The sequence below is a fragment of the Dermacentor andersoni genome, chromosome 9 (genome assembly GCF_023375885.2).
Source record: "Dermacentor andersoni chromosome 9, qqDerAnde1_hic_scaffold, whole genome shotgun sequence".
Classification (NCBI taxonomy): Eukaryota; Metazoa; Arthropoda; class Arachnida; order Ixodida; family Ixodidae; genus Dermacentor; species Dermacentor andersoni.
The window spans coordinates 15,957,136-15,981,904 of record NC_092822.1 but is presented as its reverse complement, the minus strand read 5'-3'; the positions used below and the strand labels follow the sequence as shown (position 1 = coordinate 15,981,904).

Genomic DNA, 24,769 nt, shown 5'->3' with positions numbered 1-24,769 from the left:
AAGACAAATTCTTCCTGAACGAGTTTGGGTTAGACTGGGGTGTATAAATCGTATAATGTATTCTGAGAGCCTCGCTGGAGCGATAACGTTTGATGGACGTCAACTAGGGGTTAAATCGCCTTCCGCATTTTCTTCATTGGTTATCGTCGTCATCATCATCATCACAGTCATCACATACCCAGTGGCCCCAGTTTCACATACCCAGTAACACCAGAGTCGCATAACCAATGATACATGCCCAGTAAAATGTTCATTAAGGGGGCACATACCTAGTTTCATATACGCAGCGTCATTGCACACCCACTGTCCCAGTTGCACATACCGAGGGGCACTGAAGTGATGACAATGACGCGATGCGACTGGTAAAATAACCAATATTTCGAATATTTTGACACTTTGGATGCTTTCGGCATCGACAAAAGCCTACTGTATATTTCAGGTGAGGATCTAGCTCAGCACCTGGAAATGTGAATTGATCGTCAGCAGGAAATAAACGTGATCCTATTCAGATACAAAGAGTATGACCTGGCTGTTTTTGGTGAAAGCTTAGGACTGCTAAGTAAGGATTAATCTGTAAAAATTTATTAGGTTGGGTTTTAATTAACTAACGACTGAAGAGCTTTCTGAGAGATTTTTATTAAAAAAAATTATTTCAAGGAAAAAGGATATCAAACATTTTTTCCGAAAGAAAATACAATATGAAGGGTAAAGATGAAGTCTCAGTCTTTCCGTGGAGGCGCATTCTTGTAGATAAGGTTACATGTCACTTGGAATGCTCTTTCACTGACAGTCCTTTAGAAAGGGCTGGCGGTCTCTGTCTGGTGGCAGGGCCGGCGAGGTGTCGCTTTTCTTGAAAGATCCAAACATATCCCTTCTATATTGGTTGGACGGCCTGCACAGTCCTGAAAACCATGTCGCCGTTGAAAAAATATTGCGGCAGATTCAATGCACCTTGTTGCAATCTACACAAAGCGAAGCTTTGTTTAAATATGCGCGAAGAGTACTGAAGCTTCAGTTAGTTTCTGTGTTATTGCAATGTCAGTGCAAAGCCATACCGAAGGCCCTCGCCCAAACCAACATCATCCATGTTACATGCTTTCTCATTGCGAAACGAGGCGACCATCTCAAGGAGCTAGATGGCGTCAGTACAATTTAAACATACGTGTGGTTGTGCCCTGGCGGTTAGAGGAACGGGCTGCTGTGCCGGAGGACCGAGGTTTCATCTCACCATCGGGCGCATAATTCAAATTTTTTTTATAAAGCAAGACAGCAGCTGCACTAAGCAACCATGGTCAGAAAAACCAGGCAGAGTTCGCAAAGAAACCTGCGTTTTAGTACTGTCGCGAAGGTTCGAAATACAAAAAGGAATAAAATTCTAGTTTTGTCCTTCTAACAAGGGTAATAGCACTTATCATCAGGATCGCTGCACTGTGTTTTATTTGCCGCAAACTGCTGCAAGTAGCTCGTACACACACAGTAGCATGCACTGATGTTAGAACATTCTTCAAGGAAACGACACAGTTTAAACAAAGATGTAGTTTGCGTCTCAGTGGGTGCTCGCGTACAGGTCGTACAGCTGATAGCCAAATACCTCTGCTAATTTGTTTTTTGAAGGTTCGAGGGCTGTAACCTGCCTTCTTCTTTGGAGGTCAATTCATTTATATTGTGATGAAGGTTTGCGCATCTGCACAGGGAACAGAATAGCACGTAAATAAAGCATACATAGCTCTAAATTCGTTATATTGGCGCAGTTGCGTGTTTCTTGACGACTACTGTACGTACGCACAATAGGTACGTACTATTGCGCCATAATGAAGCGTGAACGTGACAGCAGTAACTACCCTCTCGACATCGGCCAGTGGGCTCGACTTGGTGCGATTCCTTCACAAACAGTTATCGGCGAAACACCCGGCGGAACGGCGCTCGTGTGTCGCTCCGGTGTGACTATGCCGCAATAGCGGTTGTCAAATTGGTCGAAAATGACGCGGACTTTTATTGAGGCAGTTGCTAAGGCTTGAAAAAGAATGGAGGCACCCGTTGCATTTCAAGCGAACAGGAACTCTAATAATTTAGTTTGCGACTAAAAGTAGAGGGCTCAGCGATTCAAAGACAATAATCGCCCCGGATCGCCGCAAGTGCTTTTTGAAAGCGCCACAGGTAATCGCTGGGTGATCATCGGGGGTACAGGTTCAGTCACAATTAAATATCTCATCCCATACCAATGTAGTGCCCTCCTCCGGCAGCTTAAGAAGGCGCCCAAGACGAAGAGAATGAAGACGCGTAGTTCACAGCTGGCAGATAGACACACGGCTAGCGGATAGGTTTCGGTGAACAAACAATTTTGATGTCTTACCTTGGTGTGTCGTTTGTATGTACACAAGAGCTAAACCGGCCCTCTACTGGAAGGCGAACTCCCAATGATCTCCAGATAATCCGACACCCTTGTCGAGTTGCTTCCCGCCGGCACATCAGCTCGTAAACTTACAAAGCACGTTTTTTTTCCCGTCATATCAAGACGTGTCTCGCTGAAAGGTTTGTGTATAAGCTATTTGCTTTCGCGTAACAGCTGGCTGCATTGAAGTAAAGCAATGCGTCCGTGACACGAAGCTCTAGTCCTTGACGAAAACGACCGACCTAGTGACTCACCAGGACGAAGCTTCAACATTCTGCGTGGCACAATAAGGCTTGTCGAACGTGCTGTGCGGCACGTGATGTTCACGTTGGCACCTCTCAGGTGTGCCATCACGGTGTGTCTTCTGTTTCCAGTAAATTTCGCGAAATATTTAGCATACTTTCCGTCATCCGGATACACGTGAGCGTCGGCAAAATTTTCCCACAGCAACTGTTCAATATACAGAATCTTCAGCCCCATCACAACGTATACAAGATTCTGCATTGTACACAGTAAGACATTTTCTCTGGCTCGACACTATGGTTGTCTGCCAGGTGACCGACATCTAAAATTTATAATTTCGTTTCTTACTCCGTACAGATGGTCTCGCAGTCTATTATAGTCATTAAATACCACCCTATAACTGGCAACTTTATTGCTCAAGTAAAGTTGTTAGAAGGCATGACGCAAAACATTTAAATGGGTTTCACATTTTTAGGACATGAAAAGCATATCACATATATGCCACATCCTTATTTAATAATTTTCTAATAAGGTTCTCTTTTCCTAAGGGCTGAAACACGTCTATTGACGTGCCTGCTTAAATAGAGTCAACATATTTTTTTAGATGAAATCCCGCATTTGATACCGCCACGCAATGTAACCAGTGAGATCTGCGGAATTCCCCATTGCGTATTTTACACGCAGTAATACCGCGGTCGAGTACACCGTATCGTTGAAACTGCTCGTCTGCCTACGAGCCTATTTAAATATTCGAATGCCCTAGGAAGCTACTTGCTTTGTGGCATGCAGTAGGAATATCACCAAAAATTTGGAGGACACTTAAGCTTCACCTTGAAGAGTGCAACGCGACAGCATTCAAAGATACCTGACTGCTGCTCACGCTTCCCGGTAATTGCAGCTTATGTAACCGTAATGTTTTTCTGGAAGCTCTGGCGGCGAGCTTTCTGGTTCTTTCTTTTTGCTTCCCCCTACAGCGGGTGCCGCCGCTGCCACAGATGCAGAGAGGCGAGAGCCCTCTGGATGGTGTTGCAAGGAAGCGAGAGGGGCGCGCCGCTCCTACGAAGACAGGCCTCAAACAGCAGTTGGAAAGTTGGGTTGTGCTTGAATTTCCGCGTAACAGAATTGTGTTTTTTTTCTCGTATAATCAAATTGCAATCCGACGATATTATGTCTGTACGTTGTGTGTAATTCGTACTTTACGAATTTTCCGTCGCACTTTACTTTCAGAAATTCAATTAGTTCAGTAACGCCTCTGCGCCACGCGGAGGGCCTGCGTGGATCGGGATGGGTGGTTCGGGGCAATTTTTTTTTCACAAGGACATCGCCGCCGGGGCCGACGACGGATTTTCTGCGACATAAAATGCCTCAGTGGGCCTTTAGTATTCATCACTGCGGATCATTTCCGTTAGGAAATTTTGTTCCTGAAATGCGATTTTTTTTCGTCTATTCCTCGTTCTGTTGCGGAGGGGCGCGTCGGCCGCCGAGAGACTACGAGACGTGTACATGCTCCGGAATTTCGGCCATATGATCGCAGAACATTACACTGCTTCTTGCGCGATATTAGCAACGGCGGAATTGCGGAGCGCGGCCCCTCCATTCCATTGCCAGTCGATTCCAGAAAGCAGAGCTCCTCAAAATGCAGCTCACTTTACTACCTCTGAATGGCAAGAGTTGGACCATTCGCATTTTTGGAGAGGCTGTGCTGAGTCATTCTAATTCTCCAATTCTAATAAATAAAACGCTTTCTCTATAATAGTTTACTATGCTTCCGTGCCTTAATAACTAAAAAGAACACACACATTTTTGAAGTCGTAACGTTAGAAATGTTTTTGCACACGGTTTGATTTGCGTACGTGCTATTGTTCTGTCACTTTGATGACTAAACACAAAAGCGAAAGCGATTGATGTGTTCGGCAAGACTCTCTTTTTGTCGCTTCACATATACTGGCATAAAAACGGCACCTCACCTCTAACCGCCTTCTTATCGCGCCTTCGGGATGCACGACAGGCTGTGAAAAAAAAACCTGGTATGCGTTTCCAATAACAGTCGATTCAGGCAGGGTGAATCCGTTTGCCACGTTGTTTCCGGCCTCCATCTTTGTGTCGTCGGTCAAGCATAATCTTGCTGAATCGAGTCATTCTTGACAACGGGAGGTTACTGTCTTTTGATGCACTTAAATTTTGTAAGGCAGAAACGTTTCCGGGTCTTCAGAAGTGTTGAATGTGCAAAATATTGTTTTGTTTATAATTACCGCAAAAGATGGGGCTTTGATGCTACGCTAATAGGTGTGAACGCTGTGTTTTACTCTTGTGTTTGCTCTGTTTACCCTTTTCGTGATGTATATGGAGAGGTAGCAGGCCCACAGGCCCAAACTCGCACTAAAGGTTTGCGTTCACCTTTAGTGTATTACCGCTTTGCAAGGCTGTAGGCTCCCCAGATGGAAACTGGTGCTCCGGGGGCGGAATTTCGGAGTTGTGACGGCAATTCAAAAGCAAACAACACTGCTTATGAAGAGCGTAACAGAAGGGACTTCCAAAAATGCATTCCGCAATCGAAGAAGAGGTGGGACCGTGTATTTTGTGTAATGGGGAGTGATTTGAAGTTGACCACATAAATGTGTCCGAAAGTCTCATGGTGCCATTGTCCTCAGTTTTAAGCACAAAGACAATATTTGTCCAAGAGATTGAGAAAATTAGATGATCGTCCTCTGAGTGAACAGACAGTACTAGAGCCCCGTCCCCACCGATCACCGGCTCAGAAGGCAGCGAAGGCACTTCTGTGCTTTCTCAGAACGTCTGGTTCGCGCGAGCGACTTTAACTCAAGTACAGTCCATACACGTCTCTACACCTCCTCTCTCCCTTCTCTCTCTTCCCCTTCTCCCTTCCCCCAGCGTAAGGTGGCCAACCAGACTCGTGACTGGTTAACATCCCTGCCTTCCTATATTCCCCTCTTTCTTTCTTGTGATGTGTTTAGAGAACCCACGTGGGGGCATGAACATTTGGGATTAACCTAGTATTTTTGGCGTTTATAATATTACGCAAGAAATTGAATACACTGTGAACCAAGGCGCGGAGGCATACTGTGATTTGTTTTTGAATGTTTGTAGTGCCCAGTCCCTTCAAAACACGTTTTATTATATTTAGCCTTAATCTGCGTCCACATCGCCTGTTTTGATTGAAGGACTAATATAGCAATATTTGGCAACTTACAAAGGACGTTCGGTTATGTACGGCTTGTAACCGAATTCCAACGACACACTCATGCAAGTTCTGTTATTTCAAAGGGTTGAAAGTTATGCGCTATCACATGCCTTTTGTGTAAGTGCTTGAATTAACGCGCGTACTAAGTTATGGGTTCTTGCTAAATTTTGTAGCTTGCATTTTAGTTAATATATAGCAGATCAACTATTTTATGGCAATGGTAAAATGAAGTATTCCGTAGTTTGTAATATTAGAAACTTATCAAATATTTCGCGGGAGCTCTGTGGAGCGTTCGATAAGTAAAATGTTCGTTCGTTCGTCGCTCGTTCGGGCTATTCACTTACATTTACAATCATCGACTATGGTTTCTGTACGTTTTTTAATTAATTCTTTCATATTTTCTGCGTTATAGAGTTTTTATTTCCTCATGCTTGGCCAATCCCCTTTGTGTGTATAAGCCACCTTTTGAGGCCACAACACCACAAACAGGTGCTCTCGTTTTGTTCCTTTAGTGTGCGATTCTTCTGTGCCTAACCTTTCACATCTCGATACCTAAATATCGAGTGAAGTTTAAAGATGGATATACTTTTAAAGTATCGCGAGTACCATAATGTATAATAAGCGTCAATGCCTTGCTCCCACACTGAGTTTATTCATATATGGCTTCAACATATATGGCCTCAAGTGATGTGAAAGCGAAACAGAAAAGATAGACCGCTGATGGGTGTAGTACAGCCGACCACCACGTCACGCTAATGCACTGAATGTCCACTAAGAAACAGTGACAGATCGTGGGGTTGCCGCCTTGTTAGGCTCGTGATTTGTGAGCGTGGTTGTGACATCCTACCTTCCTTGATATTGATGCGCAATTATCGCCAGCAGCTTCTGGCGTGTCGTGGAAAGAACACACGTGCTGTTATCTTTGCCACACGACACAGCAGCTGATAAACAGCTTGATTTTCCATTGAAAATTATTCAACGGCGTTGTTATTTCTATCGCGCATGCGCAGTCACATGATATTTTTAATATATCGTGGGCTTTCTCTCTCTGTCGGGAAAAATAACGACGCAATGTGTACCTAGCTCAAATCACCGGGTTCTGACTTATCTTGCGGTTCTTTACAACTCCCTAATTGACATCTTCACAAATAGAATAAAAACAACTTGGCTAAGTACTTTTGCCTAATTAATTGGATGTAAGGACTGAAGTACTGGCGATTTCTCGACAGTACTAAGTTCAACATACACTGGGTCTTATTTGCGTAGACTAATTCATGCTTCTTTAAAACTTAGTGCATGATAGCTGGGACAGGCTTCGCACTCATTTTACCAACGACGACGTCCCTCCAACTTTCTTCACACAAATGCGAAGAGGCTTTCTGATGAATGGCCGAGACCCGTCGAGGCACCCTCAATCCCTGCGCAATTTGGATGGGAGTGCACCGTATTTCGTCACAGTAATAAATAATTTTGCTTTCTCCATACAACGTTGTGAGAGACGACTTTGCACGCTATGCACCACCTTTGCAGGACACTCAGCAAAGGCATGCAAGCATTACTAATTGGGGACAAAATGCTATCGCTGCCCTTAAAGCTCTGCGCGCACACACACGCACGCAGACCACGCACACACACATGCACGCCCACACACACATGCACACGCACGCATTCACGCACACATACACACACACGCACACGTGCACACATACACCCACACGCACGCATTCATGCACACACACGCACGCACACTTGAGTGCGTTACGGGACTCCGTCGTTGAAACTTCGTGTGAAAAGAATGCCGTGTCCCCGCACGTCGTGTGCCAGGCATAAAACACGTTTTCGCCTTCGCCTACGCGTCTGATAAAAACACAAGATCTGAGGATTAACGCACCGATAAACGTGCTACAGGCGACAAAATGTGCCTGATTCATGTCAGGGCAGAAACGAAGGCGTATTCGCGCACAGCTTTGTGCCTGCACAGTGATTATAGCTATGCATTGGCTTTGCCTATCCTCTATGGTTATCGTTGCATAGTATATTGTTGTAGCTATACAACGATCGCCGCAGGTGCATTATATATTGCTATAGCTGCACCACAGACAGGTCCATAGCTCCACACTTATTCGGAAAGGTTTATAGGGATACTTCCGCCGTATACGCTAGGTAAACTGCTATTGAGAAACTTCGTTACGGTACCTCAGAGACGGGCTGTTCAAGAAAGAAAGAATAGGGGCGAAACCATTGTGTGGAATCACAGCGCTTCATCACCGCTAAGTACCTCTTGTGAACTGCGCAACATATTTTATAGATTTCTATAGCTTCCCACAGTTTCAAATTTGGCAAGCGTTTAGAACCAAATTCTTGCTATAAAATATTTGAAAAAGAAAAGAAAGCACCGCTTTATGCGCGATGTGTGGCTTGGCACATCAACAGGTCAGGACATAAGCTGGTCCACGGCGTTTGAAGATTCGATATTCGCGATAGACTGACTTTCAGCACTTACCGTAGCGGGAGCTCTAGTTTCGGTTTGGAAGTCATTTCAACAACTGCAATTCGTAATAGTTAATTAGTCAATCCTGTTTTGTGCGCATAGAATTATCTATACTGGCACATTTAAAATGTGTGATAAGACCCGTGAATATGTTATATATACAAGAATATTTAGCGGTTCTTCGTCTTGTACATTTGCCTGTGCATTTACTTGAATTGGCACCCCAGCGGTTGGAACTTACGTCATTTAGACAGCTCCATTTGCCTTGGGTGTTTTGATGCCACCGCTTCAAGGGCTTGCTTAATTTTCTGGATGTTTACTGCCTCCGGAGACGGCCAAGACATTGTCACCATGGTGAAAGTAAGACAACGCAAGAAACGTTCCATGTGGCCGTTGTGTGGCTTTCTGGCAGGTGAACGCTTTCTGTTTCTTGACTTCTCTGTAGACAAAGGGTAAGTAAAATGATAGCCCTGCATTGAGTGTCAGATGTACGGAAGAAAGAAAAAAAGAAAGAAGAAAGCTTAGGAGAGGGGGCATCACATCAAGCTGTCAGCCTTCACAAGGCAAGCTTCTCTGACGCTGTTCACGCCCTGGTTTCACTCGCAAAATGCGCATCTGGCGCTTTGATTCTTGGGAACAGCTGGCCGTGCATTGTTTCCAGACAAATCACGACGCAGGTTGGTTCGTTGTAGGTTTTAGTGCCACTGGCTGCCGGAATCGCAGCCACTTTTTCTAGCCCGTGCCGATCACTTCCCTCTCGCCAATAAAAAAAAAAAAAAAAACTGAGGATAGACCCTGACGTCACTCTTGTTGACGCCACTGTGACTCCGGAAGTAGGCATTACTCTTCCATCTTGTCGGGGCAGGTTCTCCTCTCTTGTTTAGATCTTTCGTCCAAATGATACAGTCGCGGTGTACCATCACGATACCAATGTCAAAGTTATTTCGTCAGAGTATTGTGCTCTAGCGTCGAAATTAGTTCATAATGAACACTGAAAATTCGACCGCGAGGCCGGTCGTTGCTACTTTTGCCTGTTTTATGAAAATAAATGTGTGCATTCTCACGGCGATACAAAAATGTACAGGCGATGGCCGGCCGCACACTTTACGCACATACGACACATCGAACTATGGCTAGCCCATATGTGGTTTATGAGAACGAACACGTATTCTGGTCGTCGCCTTGGCAGACTTACAAAGCGACGCGGGCACTGCAGCGAGCTCTGCGAGTTCAATTATTTTTATGAACACCTAGCTCTTGCTGCTCATATGGCTAGAACTGCAAAGTGATTCAGCCGTCCGCTTGTGAATAATTTCTTGGCACATCCTGCACTGTGTCAAGGCCAGTGCAAACAGTTGCAGAAACCAGTTTGAGCATGGCCGCGTGCGTATTAAGTTCTATACTTTTCACGCACTGAAAATGGGTGCCCAGACGTTTCATCAATGTTAAATATCACGGACACAGTGTATGTTATCCTTTTCATTCAATAAAGGGGGGCAAAGAATGACGAAAAGCTCTTGAACGTGTATGTGTTTTCTATCGCGTTGCATGATGCAGGTTTCCTACAGTCAGCTTCGCCGCAATGCACTATTCCGCAATGCGCGGGTGTTGCGCGGTCAAGCAGACCAAATGTATTGCTGCGGAGCATAGAAAGAGTGGGAAGGGATCACTGTCACGGAATGTCGTGTCATGCTCGCGCGCACCCACCGTCACTTCTCCTGCCACAGTAAAAGCAAGGAGATGCCTAAAAATGCGCTGGAAGGCTTCCAGAGCTTTTTCTGGCGTGGCTGTGGCGATTTGAGCCCTTGTCTCGTCCACCTAGCTCGTCATGTGTGTAAGATCGTAAAGGGGAGTACGTACGCGTTCTTTAATTATGCATGTGCCTTAGAATCACTAGAATTTATGCCACGTAGTCAATCAGTGCTGCTGCACAGCTTTCACAAGGGCTTACGGCTAAGAAATTGCACCAGGACGCTTTTCTTTTTACTGTAACATACAGGGTACTAAATGGGATTTAACTCATCGAGGCCTTCTTATATACATCGGTATGGCGTAATAATTTACCTGTGTTGCTGTACAGCTCTTCCAACGATCTACGGCTATTAAATAACATGACGACATTTCTTACTTCCGCATACAAAGTACAAATAGTTTAATTCATAAACTGTTTGCGTTCCCGCGAATATCCCGAAGGGTGTCGTATGCTCGACTACACTACAGAACAATGCATCGGCAAGAGGTAATGCTTGGCCACTAATGTCGTCCGAGATGGCACATCAGTTCCAATCGTATCCCTCTGCGAGTATTAGATTTTAATATGCTACCGTTGCAATAAAATGCCATGAACTCACCTCAGGCTTGACTTCATCGCCGCGCAAGTCGCGCATTCTGTAGTGCAAGCTCGGCTAGGGACAAACGGAGCAAACAACGTTCTCCTCCGTAGTACCTAGGCGAAGACAGATCTCAAGGTCCAAAAGCCCCTCACATTTCTCTCTCGCAACCACTGCTCCTCATGCATGCGCAGAAAGAGCGGTTAAATTCAATTTCAATGTTCTCGTCAAGCAGGGCATTTCAGCAAGCTTGGGAACAATGGTTAGTACTTTGATTTGATTGGACTTCCTTCTACAATGGCACATACCCACTTCAGCATATTGGCCAAGATTTGAATGGTATTGGGAAGATGCTGTTGATACTAAAATTGGTAAAATTGTCAGGAGGAAAGAAATAAGAACAACGTTTGAAGAATGTGAGAGTATCACCCCGAAACAACTATGAATTCCTGCAGGGCTGAGCAAATATCCCTGCGGTAGTTTGCAAGAGAGGAGGCTCCTAGGGAAAGAATATTCAAAATAGAAACGTTTAAACCAAGTTGTATGAACGTTGATTCTACAATGTTTTTCCTTAAAGAAGAAATACGGTGGCTGAATAAGAAAAAACCGATCTATGGTCTCATCTCCTCTACAAATTGGCACAGTAGGGTGAGTGCAGACTGGCCCCATGACTACAGGAGTTTAATACTGGTGTTCGACAACGTGATCGTATAAAAAATATTTAAGTTTTGCTGGTGTGAAAAATGTTTATGCCAAGGGAATAAGAGGTGTCTATTTTCTCAAAAATAAGCTTTAGCTGAGTTTATAAGTTCTTGAGCAATTGCATGTCTCTTGAATCTAGCAGTAGCTAGGTAAGATGATGTAGGAAGTAATGATAGTACAGGGCCATTGAGGGCCGCTCTCGCGAGACTGTCACCCATTTCTCTCAGGAATAATCTGTTATGACCAGGCAACCAAGGTAACCTAATTAAATTTATGTGGGCATGCACTAGAAAATGAAATGTACGTAAAAGGTTAGTTTCTCTATTTGTTGTGAGCGATGAACATAAAAAATCAATTATTATAACTACCGTGGATAACGATGAATTTAGTTTGCGTAAGGCTAACTCTATAGCTCGAAATTCAGCCAGAAATATGGATAAGTAGTCCGGAATCCTGATTGAGAATGACCAGTCTAGAGCAGGAGCGAAAATTCCAATTCCAGATTTTTCTCCACACTGTGAGGCGTCTATCGGAATGACCGTATTTATAGCTGAACTCAGTAAATGGTCTTGTAATAGTCTATTTAATATAGTATAAGAGAGAAGTCTTGCGTTGTTTGGGTAGATGTCATCATAGCTGATTTATAGACGCTCTCACACGTCACTAATAGGTGGCACCTTACAGATATGCACAATTAAGGGATTAATCAATGTTTGTACAAAGACCACTTGTGGTGCATGAGACGGAGGCCAGTGTACTACGAAGAATAATGCAGGATGGGAAATGGATTCGCGTAAACTTGGTCCTTCTGGCTGTATATGGCATCGTGACTTTGTGAAGTGATCAGTCTTTAAGAAATGACTGCGTTATATATAGTTAAAGAAACGTTATTAAGACTGTCCGACCGCACTGTCCGAGGGTTCGAGCACAGGACCTCTCGCAGAGAACTGCGATGTTGAAACCATTACGCCACGGACGTATGGACAAACTGAACCACTGCAAGTAGCAGCGGCTACACATGCTTGAAGAGTCTTATTACCTTCTGCCTTAAAAGAAGTATTACTTGCTTTGAAGTTTAGTCTGATTTAGGCCCTGATAAAGCGTAATAAACGAAGCCACAAGAACGTCTGAAGCCCCAAACAATGAAATAAGACAAATCTATGTACTACCCATAATTCCCATGGTTGCTCTAGTAATCGTAGTAGGAAACTCCATGGCTCAGTGGTCCAATTTGGACTGGATTGGGTTGGCCCGGATTGCGGTCGGTTGCTCTCTAGCTATGGTTAACTCATAATGTTCTCCTTAGTACTGCACGTTCGCTATGCGTTGCATGTACGCGTCCGCAAAAACGTGTGCATTGAGAAGAACAGCATGACGAGCAGACGAAGTGGTTTGCCGCATGCTTACCCTCAAGGCATATCTGGTTAGTCTTGCATTCACTCCATTCATTGAAAGTTGCACAAGTTTGGCCGCCTAATGATTCTTGTTTTTGTGTCAAAGTATTACTAGTTGTTCCTTAGGTCCACGTATTTTTGTTTTCCTTTGGTGCTTGTTATAAAGACCTTTTTACCGGTCAAATAAACGTTTGTTAAACGTCAAGTACCATGTTTCTTTCTGTTCCTCATATTGTATTGTCCAATCCAAAGGGAAAAGGGACAGGGAGATTGCTGTCTAATTCACTACAACTAGAGTAGCTAGAAGTTTAAGTCATCAAAATAGACAGCTCTGAGATTGCCCGTGTGAGCGTTCCCAACGCAGTGGCGCTGTCGTCAGGGGCAGAACAGCTGACTACAAACGAGGCAACCGAGCACAAATCGCCTGGAAAGGCCAAATGTGCCCAAACTGGCTGAAATAACGGGTCCCGATATAGTCACTGTTTAGAGTACTTCCTTCGGTTTATTATATCTTCTAATTCATTTACTTCTTCACAAAAACTCCCCAAGATTCCCCGAAGCGGTAATTAAATTCTGGGGTTTCACGTGCCGAAACCAAGACATGATTATGAGGCACGCAGTAGCGAGGGCTGCGGATTAATTTTGACTATCTGGGTTTCTTTCGCATATCTTTACCCCCCCCCCCCCCCTTCCTTCCTTAGAAATCCGGGCTCCGCAGCCGCCAAAGCCATTACGCCACCACGGTGGGTGAAGTAATAATTCTTAACCAATAAACTGCGATTTTATTTAAGTTCACCGAGCAGCGAAGCAGTGATGATAGCTATCGAGATTCTTGTTTGCTCCATTTGATAAGGAAATGAAAAGACCCCTGAAAAATCGTAAATTACGTCTTGAAACTGGTGCTACAGGGAGTTGCTGAACAGATAACACAGCGCTACCAGCGGGCAATGCAATGGATTTAGAGCAATTTGCGATTATGAGCTACGATGAGGGGACGTATCTTGGCCGTCACTTTAGCACTAAAACGCAGGAATTTCGGTCTTCAATGAAGAAATAAGCAGTGAATTGCTATCAATTAAACAAAAGATCATAGATAAATGAAAACTATACAGAGTACATCAGCTATGTCGAGACAAATGATAAACAATACATGTGTGGGGTACGAGAATGCAACCAACTTAGTATTGTTCGCTCTCCTCTTGAGCAACTTAAGCTATTTTTTTACTATTAACTTAGGTAAATAAACAACTATAATAATTGGGCAACTTTTAAAGTACTAATTCAAACACAAAATCTTCAATGTAGAAGTTGTACAGTCTATTGAGGAATGTCCAAGTAAAACTTTTTTCCGTGATGATAGCTACTGTGGCTTTTTTTTTTTTGGTGAGGGGAGGGGGGCTGTAAAGAAAATGCTCCAAATTTGAAGAAAAATACTAGGTGGGGAAATACTAGCAGAGCGACTTTAGCGCCCTCAAACATGCAATGAACGAATGACTGATGCCGCATGCCGACCGAAGGCACGAACAGGCCTTGAGCAACAGAGATGGATTGAATACAATGGGTTTGACCTCTACTTTTGCAGAGATACCTTGTCGTTTAATGCGAATGGATATGCAATAACTAACGTATATCAATTCTTGAAGCTATGGCAGTGAATTTGCTACTGACAGGCGGCGCAAATCACGAAGAGATTTTTAGCAGCAGATGGCGATTTATCGGAGATGATGGGTCCGGGTTAGATTTCCCCCCAAACCAAAATTTAACGTATATTCCTTTCAAAGGAAATAATTTAATTTGTTTACAGGGACCTCTCTGAGAAATTTGACGTCAATCCGAGCATGTTTTGGACGTGTTTTTACTTTTCTGCCGTCGACCATATTTTTCCAACTATCGCTTGACCACGCCTGATTTCCTGCCTCATGTGAAATTTAATGCTTCTGCATTTAAATAGGTTGAGTTGCTCAAGAGGATAGCCAACAATATAGAGTTCGTCGCATTATCCGAACTCACATGTGGATTTTTTAATGTTTGGTCCGACATAAGTTGAAACACCCAGTAAGTGTATACTTAAGCGGACAAAAACGCCTACTCAAGCAACCACCAAGAGCACCTCATTATTGAGAGCAACAGGGCCTGGCTGTCATAAAAGATAGAGCACTCTGAGGAATTTCAACAAGAAGTATTAGGCGGAAGAGGACATATTAATTGGCGGGCTGATGCTTACGTGATGTGATAGTGCTGGACAAGGGCCCAACCATAAAGAAGACGCACTGATGCTCGTCACGGGTGCTACTAACAACTTTATTGGAAAGGAGCTAGGGACACACACAGGGTGTTTCACGTAACTTGAAGCAAGGATTTTAAATAAGCGGTTAACCGTAGCTACGTGAAACCAATGACATGTGGTTTGCCGTCATGTGGCGCTCCTTAAGATATTTTTATATTCGGTTTAATCGGTTAATTAACTGAGGTCAATTGTTCAAACCATTTAATATTCACTTTAAGACCAAGTGCGTTTCGCTACGTTGTAGAGGGGGTTCAATGTTTGTGGCAACGTACATGCTGCGAGGTAAATATTGCGGCAATTAAAGTCCTATATATATATATATATATATATATATATATATATATATATATATATATATATATATATATATATATATATATATATATATCGCAGCCAACACTATAATTTGCACGATTACAGCAATCTTTAAAAAAGGCAAGCTCCCCGTTAAATAATTTTACAGAAGTCTGATTCACGCAAGCATCACATTTTTCGTTTCTTTCATGTGAAACGGTTCCAAAAGTTCACGTGCCGTATCGTCTGTGTTATTGCCGAGGATTGCCACATAATGAAATCTCAGTTCACAAGATTAAATGTCACAGTGTTCAGAGAGAGGAGCTGAGCACGAGGTCGCGGGATCGAATCCCGGCCAAGGCGGCCGCATTTCGATGGGGGCGAAATGCGAAAACACCCGTGTACTTAGATTTAGGTGCACGTTAAAGATCCCCAGGTGGTCGAAATTTCCGGAGTCCTCCACTACGGCGTGCCTCATAATCAGAAAGTGGTTTTGGCACGCAAAACCCCATAATGTAATTTTTTTTTTCAGAGAGAGGATTCTGCAGTGAAGCCCGCATAAGACTTACCACGAGCCGCGGGTACTTCTTAAGGTGGCGTACTGCACCTACTTCTTGGCGTACTTCCTTTTGGGCCGCCTATCTTAGAGCTGCCCATGATGGGCTTGAAGGGCAACTCCGGCGTTTTTGTAACCACATTAGGATGCTGTCATATTCAAGATGGAATTGGCAGTCCTGTCACCGGTAGGGCGATTCAGTTTGCTTAGAAACTCATCAATAAGAATAAATAACCAATAAACGAGATACCGAAACCGAAACAAGCAGCTGAATCATGTGACGGCACGATGAGTCGACGACGTCAGATCCTACACTACCATAATATAAACACGCAGAACGTGCGCTAAACACGCAGTACACTTGGCACCAACACCTAAGAAGCGAAGCTGATGATGTCTCCTGACGACGCAGGGAGCTTTTAAAGAGTTTAGCGGCAGTGGTGGTGTAGTCTCTGACGTCGCAAAGAAAATGTGGCCAGTAGAAAGTCATGGGTCGGGAACGCAACCAATCTTTAAAATTCATTTGCAGGGAAACTAAATGACTTGCAGCCACATAGCTTGGTGCAGATACTCAGTATGCAAAACCGAACATATACTCAAAATTTTTTGAAGAGCAGTGGACATCAAAGAAGCGTCGGTGTCGCCCTTTAAACAGTTGGGTCGGCTTCTCTTGGGAGCGGAGAACGCAGGAGGCACTCCGTGCACATATTGGCCACTTTATTTAAATTGTGGCTCATCTTGTGCAGGTGCGGACACAACTTGCACCCTTTCGCGACTCCTATCACAGGTCGAGGGTTCAATACCAGGCAGCAGCGGCTGCATTCCGAAAAGGACGGAACGTAAGAACGCCCATGTACCGTGCATTATGTGCGCGGTAAAGAACCCCACCTGCTCAAATTTATTCCGGAGTTCAACACTACGGCGTGCTTCAAAATCATATCTTGGTTTAGGCATGCATAACACGAGGATTTATATAGTTTTTTATTCGAGCAGAGGCAGAGAGAATTTGGGTGGGAATGGCCGGGAGGTTAAATGGAAGAACTGGCTTGCTAGCGTTCTCTGGGGGAAGTGCAATGAGAAATGAAAGACGGAAAGAATAGCTTTATCTCTCCAGGAAGACATCCTCTTCCCCAGTCGTAATCAGCTACCAGCCTTCCTAATTGTCGTCGAGTACCTCGACTCGTCAGGGCTCTCGGCGAGACTCTAGGAAATTTCTTCAAAGACGAATAGCCTGACGGCTATTCACCACCACAAGAACCACTTCTCTCTTCAAGTAAAGGTGTCTGCAGTTAAAGGCAACCGAAGCGAAATTATTGCCCGCATAAGAAACCTAAATACATATAGTGGAGATACAGAACAGCCTCAGTGCTGCATTTTACGATTGAAAAGCGAGTGGCTACGTCACGAAAGGCTCGCAAAACTGGGCGCTTTTGATAGGGAAACAGAAAAGGCGCCGCCGTTAGCGCTCGCCGGAAGTGACGCATGACTTAGATTGCGCAACTCGTTGGCGTGACCTTCGAAATCAGGCTCTGCCTGCGGCTGCCCGCGGCACGCTGAAAGATCTGAGAGGCGCTGTGCTGGGACTTACGTTATGGCCGCTAACCATCAGGTACACGCGTCGCCTGGTTAGGCATTATTGAATGACTGATAATAAGAAAATTAGAAATTAACCAGCACTGCAGCTCTGACGAGGTTGCTTCGGTAGTATATATAATACTCATTTATACTAAATCTGGCCAGAGCGAAATTTTCTTGCAGTTGACCTCCCATAGAAAGAATGAGCTGGCTGTTGCTGCAACAACAGTTAATGGTCCAGTACTGGAATGCACCAAACGGAAGAAGAAAAAAAAACAGCTTACATGATATACATGACCCACTTATCGCACGAACTTTTTTTCTGTGGTGCCGTTCGTGATAATGAACTTGAGCGCTGCCTGTCTTTCTTGTTCTTCCCACAGTCGCGACACATGGCGATGGTGTGGTCCGACAGTGGGATCCTGGCGGAGGTAAGTGATGTGCAGACGAAAAACCGTATCGCCTACCTCTGCTTCGACTGCGTCAGAAGATGGTGACTCATGCTTGCGAAGCAACCAGGTTCACCTGGAAGCAATTCTGAAGGAACGGTGATCAGACAATTTTCTCACTTTTTTTTTTTTCAGTCTCGTGGAATAGGTGATGCCGAAGCAGGGCAGTCATGACGTCATCGGGCTCCGCAGTCAATTGCGGTGATTGCAACCCGCAGTGACGTAGTCTTCGAGATCTGTTTTTGTTATTCGTATTCAGAGGCAACCGTCTCTGGGTCGAGAATTTGGACACCACCCATGCCACAACTCTGGAGATCTGACATACCCTCCTCGTGCTATTTCCCGCTGTATATGAAGGTCATAGAAAGCTATTAGATTATACATGGTTGAGTAATAGACACCATACCGTCGTTACCTTTGTGCTTGAACAGTAGCTGACCACTGGGATGCCTAGTGATCTTTTGGCCTCACATGTGCCGCGTAGAGCTGCTACAGCAATCCTGAAAGCAGTAGCCCGTGTTACACATAGCCCTTTGAGGCGCTGTGTACACATGTATAATTGGAATTATCTATTTTCATTGTGCAAGAAAGCGCGAACAAACCTGTAGCCTATGGTTAGTCAGATTCTGATAAATGCAGTAGAAGAAAAGCCCCGCATCGAACAAGCACAGATGCTAACTTCCCGCGTCAATTGTATCAAATGGGCACTGAGGCCTAATAGATTCGTGTGCGCTGTTTTTGTTGGTGAGTTTGCCTTCAAGCGAGAGGCAGCACGAAGGTCAATTCACTCGCTGCGGCTGCTACCACACTTTCTCTCTCCAGCGTTTTCACAGCGAGTGTGCGCGGTCATCGAGGGAGATGTGTTCACATTTGCTTGTGCGCGCGTGACACCATTCTTGTTAATTTACTTACTAAGCGAATGTTTCGAAGTTTATACGGCCGATAAAACTACTATCCTTATTTCGTATGGCTGTCTACTCATTTGCTATCGCAGTCGACCCTTCGCATTTCGGAAGAAACTGCGACCTTTTTTTTAAGTGCGCAAGCGCCTATTTTGATACCCTCTGTGCGTTTTGACTACTTCGTAAGTGACATCCCAGGTATTGCAGCAGCTTCAGTGTTACGCCTCTGTAATAAAAGTGAGGAATGTAATTCTGTCGTATATTAACATGTTTGTGTTTCATACAGACATGTTGTGCGCTCACTGGTACTAGTTTGGAGTTTATAATAAGCCTGTTCACAGGGAATGGCATTATTGCCTGGACGTCGGATCGCGAGAAATGTTCGCACGCCAGTGTGTTTAACTTTCTGTTGCAAATATAGGAACTGTACGCCCAGAAACCGGAATGTAGAACCCATTGTTGCCTTCATGCCTGCGCTCAGCTTCTTTCTCATGACCGCTTTATTTTGCGATTACATTCGCTGACTTTCGCCAAGCAGCTCCTGATACAGTGGATTAGGCATCTTGTGTACGGGCGACTTTTTGCAATTGGGTGATCCAAACAAAATAAATTTTGTAAGCGCTTCTTTGGTTGCCCTCTGCGCATTGTGCCGATCATGAGAAATGCTGTCGGAAGTTGTTGTAGGCAGCTTATGTGAGATGTTCTACTGCACCTGCAGAAAAATAACGAGGCGAGTACATTCGCCATGTTCAGCGCTATCTGCAGGTGTTACGTGTTTGTGAGACTGTATTCTTGTGTGCAAGACAAGTTTATAAAGAAGTCACGCAAAAAATTTGTGATACTACAACACCTATGCGGAATGCGTGCAATAAGATTATCTTGCTTTAGAAGATGCGTTCATCATGCTGTAACTGGGAATGTGGTGGTTTCAAATGCATAACCCACATTACACCGCTGCTTAAATCTTAGCGCAACGTGTTCCGTTGCAGTATTGAGTCGTTGACGATCTTTCTATGCATTCTGTTTTGTCGGATTGCGTGCTCGTGTTTCTCTTGCCCGAACTGTGACGGAGCTTGTGTGGCCTCTTGTACTCTTGCAGCTGTGCTTCTTGTTGTGTATAAATGTGACCTTGTTTTCTTACTGTCATTCCCACACATATTGTGATATCAACGTTCTTTATCACCGTTTCCTCTCCCTCCCATGTAGTGCCTCAAGATGACTTTGGGCCTCTCAGAAATAATGTAAACGAGAAAAAGAACTATTAAAAACAAAAACAGACACTAAACCATAAAAGGGACACGAAGTAACGATTAATCGCATCGGAAATCTGCATGCGACAAACGAAGCATCAGGAACGGAAGAAACGCTTCCTTTACAAGAACACTGCAACTATATACAGGTTTAGACAGCGCTTACCCAGAGATACCTATAGATATTTCTAGCTTCCTTGAAAAATACAAGCAATTGATAGTTTTGGTTTGGTTTCCTGTGTTTGTATGTGGGTGCTAGCGTGCTTTTCTTTTCTTTCTTAGTTCTTTGCGCATAAATGTAAGTATACGTGCCACCACCTAGCCCGCTATCAATCCTTCGCTCCAACTCCGACCCCCACCCGGGCTCCACCGATGTGAGGCATATATTCTATACCGGCAGTGGTTGGGAGTGGCATTCAGGAAGGCGTTCACTACTTTGATTGGAATAACCGACAGTGGTGCGTGCAACGTCTGCGGCGGCGAAGAGAACTTAATATGCCAATGTCATCGATTTCAGTCAGAAAGACAAAAATTATCTATCGCATTGCGACGACTGGACGATTGTCCGTTGTCCGTTGTCCGTGCAGGCGATACTTGAATACCGTCTCCGTCGCTCGTCGACCCACAAAGCTGTAAAAGCACTGTTATCTTTCTTCAGGGCGACTGGCCTGTGAGAATGCTTTTGATTTGCCCAGGCCCTCCGCGTGCGTGCGCTACCTCACCGCGTCTTTTCTTTCACCCCCCCTTCCTCATCCTTCTCTCTATCTCATCTTTATATTCCCTCTTTCCCGTCCCCCAGAGTAAGGTAGCCAACCAGACGCATTTCTGGTTAAGGCATTTCTGCCTTCTGTCTTTCTTTCATCCTCCTCCTCCTACACTACACTATATGGTAGCCGTGAATCCACCCCTGACGCGTGACGCCCATGCCGTGTATATCTTTTTAAAGAATTAAACGAGCCAAAGGACGAAGGACAGAGGAGAGACGTGGCACACACAACGCCCGTGTACTATAATGTGGGTTATATATGCTTAAGCTTGCTTTCCATGCTGTAATACTGTGATGCCAAACAATCGGACGAGCCTTTTTTCTGTAACATTTCCGACTTCGAACTTTCGCTGACGCAGAGACAGCCACGATAACGCTAGCGAGAAAGCGGTCCCGCTTTCACGTGAACGCGTCCATCACATTCTGCTATCAGGAGGCCATCGGCCACTATCGACAGCGCTGCTATAATTGATTGATTGATTGATTGATTGATTGATTGATTGATTGATTGATTGATTGATTGATTGATTGATTGATTGATTGATTGATTGATTGATATGAGATGCACATGGAGCGCTGAGCATTGATTTCGACCACCTAGGGTTGTTTAACTTAAATCTAACCACGCGAGCGTTTTCGCATTTTGCCCCCATCGAAAAGCGGCTTCGCTGGTCGGGAATCGAACCCACCACCTAGCGCTCAGCAGCAGAACTCTACAGCATGTGCTAAACGCAAGTGGGTTGCTCGGAAAATCATAAAAGAAGAAACATGCCGATCCCACTCACGATGGGAATCTATGTAAGCGAAGCTTTCTGTGCTGTTTGCTTTGATTGACGATAATTAGCGGTGATGTGGGCAGCGAATGTGTCATTTCTTCAACGTTTAGTCCAATACGAGAGTAGTGAGTTGATGTTAAACGTTACCTTGCGCGCATCCATGCACAGAACACACAGGGAGACGTGTTTACTTGAGGCGTTGTTGTGCGCCATTGTTCAAAATTTCTGAGAGTGTTGAGCATTATCACATGGCATTATCACAACCTCACATGGCATATCGCGTCGTGGCAGAAGTATTATACTCGAATTGAATTATGGGGTTCTACGTGCCAAAACCACGATTATATTATGAGGCACGCCATAGTGGGGGACTGCATTAATTTTAACACCCTGGTGCTCTTTGACGTGCACCTAAACCTGTACGCACTAACGCTTTTCTATTTCGCTCCCGTCAGAATGCGGCTGCCATGGTCGCGATTGAACTCGTGACCTCAAGCAATGCCATAGCTGTCAAGGTACCGCGGCGGGCACAAAAGGGTTGATTTAACGTGCGACCGCTTCCGTAGTGTTGCCTAGACCCCACGGTGTTTCTAATGCGGCCTTGCATACGCCCTGCGTCAGTTGTCCGCTTGACAAATTTGCGTGGTGTTTATTTTTCCGAAATAGCAGAACCGTACCTTCAGTTTGTCCGCAACCGTTGTTTCCTTGCCTTCTCACGTCAGATTTTCCCTGTGCCGCCCTTTGCCCCGGTATGGGAACGGTGAGAGTGGCATGGCTGTTTTTCACTCGTTTCGCGACTGCGTCGATTCTATCCATTCTCTGCCTCCTCTCCCCCCCTCCTCTCTACAGCTCTACCTACGTCCCCTCTGGACTTGCGCGTTAGTAGAAAGGTAAGCGCTGCAGTTTCTGCAATGATTTTGATGGGTTTCAAGGATAATTACAGCTGTCGAGAGGCTGATGCGGCGACGCCCAGGGATCTCCAGAGGGCACTGCACACATGCCATGCGATGGAAAGGTCCAAGTGAGTTTCTCGCTTAGTATTTCCTCTCTGTTAGGCTCCTGCCATGTGTATACACGCTATGAACTACCCTCCAACGTGGCGTGCCAGACAGTAGCAGCAGCGCAAAAGTCGAGGGAAGGGGCAAAGAAAGCTTCGCTTAAAAGAAAGACAACGATTCCCCTCTGTGAAGATGGAATGGCGCGAAAGCTGACGACAGTCAAAGCTCTCAAACGAGAAGCAAGGTGCTTTCGCTGCCATTCCATCTTCACAGAGTGGAATCGTTGTCATTTTCTTGCGTTGCCAGTCTGGCGTCGTTGCTCGTTCGGAGGTGCCCGGGCTCGCGGTTGTCGTTTTCGTTGAGCATCGCGGGAACGTTCCTCGTCGCTGGTCGTTTCGCGCCGTCGCCGTTTACATTCTCGCTGCTGTTTCCTCCGGCGCCTCGTACTCATGTTGTCTTTCGGGTGTACGAACTATACGTGTCCCGCCCATCGACAACGCAGCTGTTTTTAGCGTCGATACCTCTCCTGCTTATAGACTGCGATAACCTTGACATCACGCTATTGTTGACGGCGAGCGTTCTAATCTGTTCCGCATTTTGGCATCTGCGCCACCGCACTGCACCCACATGGGTTTGTTATAAATCGCTAAGTACGTTTCTGTAGCCGGACGCCAAAAAAACTACGGCAGGTTAGTCATATACAGTTTTCGCTGTAAAAGGAAGATAGTTTGTCTGTTAACACGGAACAATGGCGCTATAGATGGCGAAATACAATGCTCAGTAAGGTATATACTGTTTCCTGCAGTGTTGGAATGAACATTCGCAAGTAGTGTGTCTGTGACGTGCACTGTGCATTATTTATTTGTCCTCATACTAACCTGGAGTACCATGCTACACATGCCACTGGGCATACATCTCCAGAATCCATTAAAGAACCCTGTTTTTTCTCTCCCAGTGACAGGTGCAAGCAAGCAATCGTTTTTCGGGAAAAAGTGCGAATCGTATTCGTTTGTGGATGCTGCGCCTCCCCGTGGTGAAGTGGAAAGACTCGGCACTATTCTTACCTGTCCGGGCTTTGCCGCTGGTCAATACTAAAGCAAACCTTTAGCGTCTTACTGCTGGCTGAATTTAGCATTTCTCAAATCTATTTTTGGGCTACTCCATTAAGATGCCTCCCGCCAATTCTCAAACAACACAAAACGGCCGCAGTGCTATCCAGTCTCGTCTATTGAGCAATATCACAAGGATGCTTGCTCAGCCATTGAAGCATTTGTAATTATTCCAAAGCAATTTAGTAGTTATATTGCGAGTACTTTACCTTGTATTTCAATCCCTTGATTCTTCCCCAAATGTTTTAGTTGTTTTCTAGGTAGTACTAAACGCCTTCCTCTAATTACACTCGAATCTTGGCCAGTCTCCCGTAGTTAGTATGAGCCGTCTACAAAGGATGGCTGGGCGAGCGAGTGGGTGGGCAAGCAAAGCGAAGTAAACGTGGTTATTACATGTAGAAGGACAAAACTTAATTTAAGATTGCTTCCTGAACTGGGAATGCGACGTGCGAGATCCCAAAGGAGGTGAGGACGCCATCTTTATCTAGTACAGAGATGTTAAGTGGATGTGGTAAGCCATGGCAGCGCTGATGGGATCGCGCTCTCTAGGAGTAGTGTTCTCCACTGCTGTAGCATCGGTAGAGCGGCTGATAATTTTTCCGGGATTGCTAGCCGGTACTGCCAAGCACACCGGGCGCGTACTGTCTCTCCTCATCGCCCCCCTCCCCCCTCCCCTGCATGAAATGTCTGTGTACCATGATACCTAGCCGAAAACGACATTGCTTACGCAGGTTTAATAAAGTGCTGCAGTTAGTCCGATTAACAAATCGTATATTCGCGATGAATATGCCCATGAAGGATTTATTTGCTAGTGTTGTGGAGTTGTCTCTCGATATGTATGACCACTTTCGTCGCATCTAGTGCCTCGGTTACCACGACGTAAATAGAATATGGCGTAGCGTCTGTGGCTAGGCGTTGCATTTACGAACTCGTATGCCTTCCTTACTGCAACGGCCAACAGCCCCACATGCGACACATGCAGCAGCGATGAGACGCTCGCACAGATTGTTTGTGTCCGCCCGCGAGATAGTTCCCAGAGACAAGTGATGTGCT

At 45.0% G+C, this 24,769-nt stretch overlaps 1 long non-coding RNA gene across 1 annotated transcript; it reads right to left on the bottom strand.

Annotated features, from left to right (window-relative positions):
• Nucleotides 1-616: 616 nt before the first annotated feature.
• Nucleotides 617-9,820, bottom strand: LOC129383702 (uncharacterized). The gene is made up of 2 exons (XR_008611572.1): nt 8,570-9,820; nt 617-902 (listed from the first exon to the last, which is right to left on the bottom strand). It is a non-coding gene; the product is annotated as an uncharacterized lncRNA (long non-coding RNA).
• Between the last annotated feature and the right edge of the window lie 14,949 nt (nt 9,821-24,769).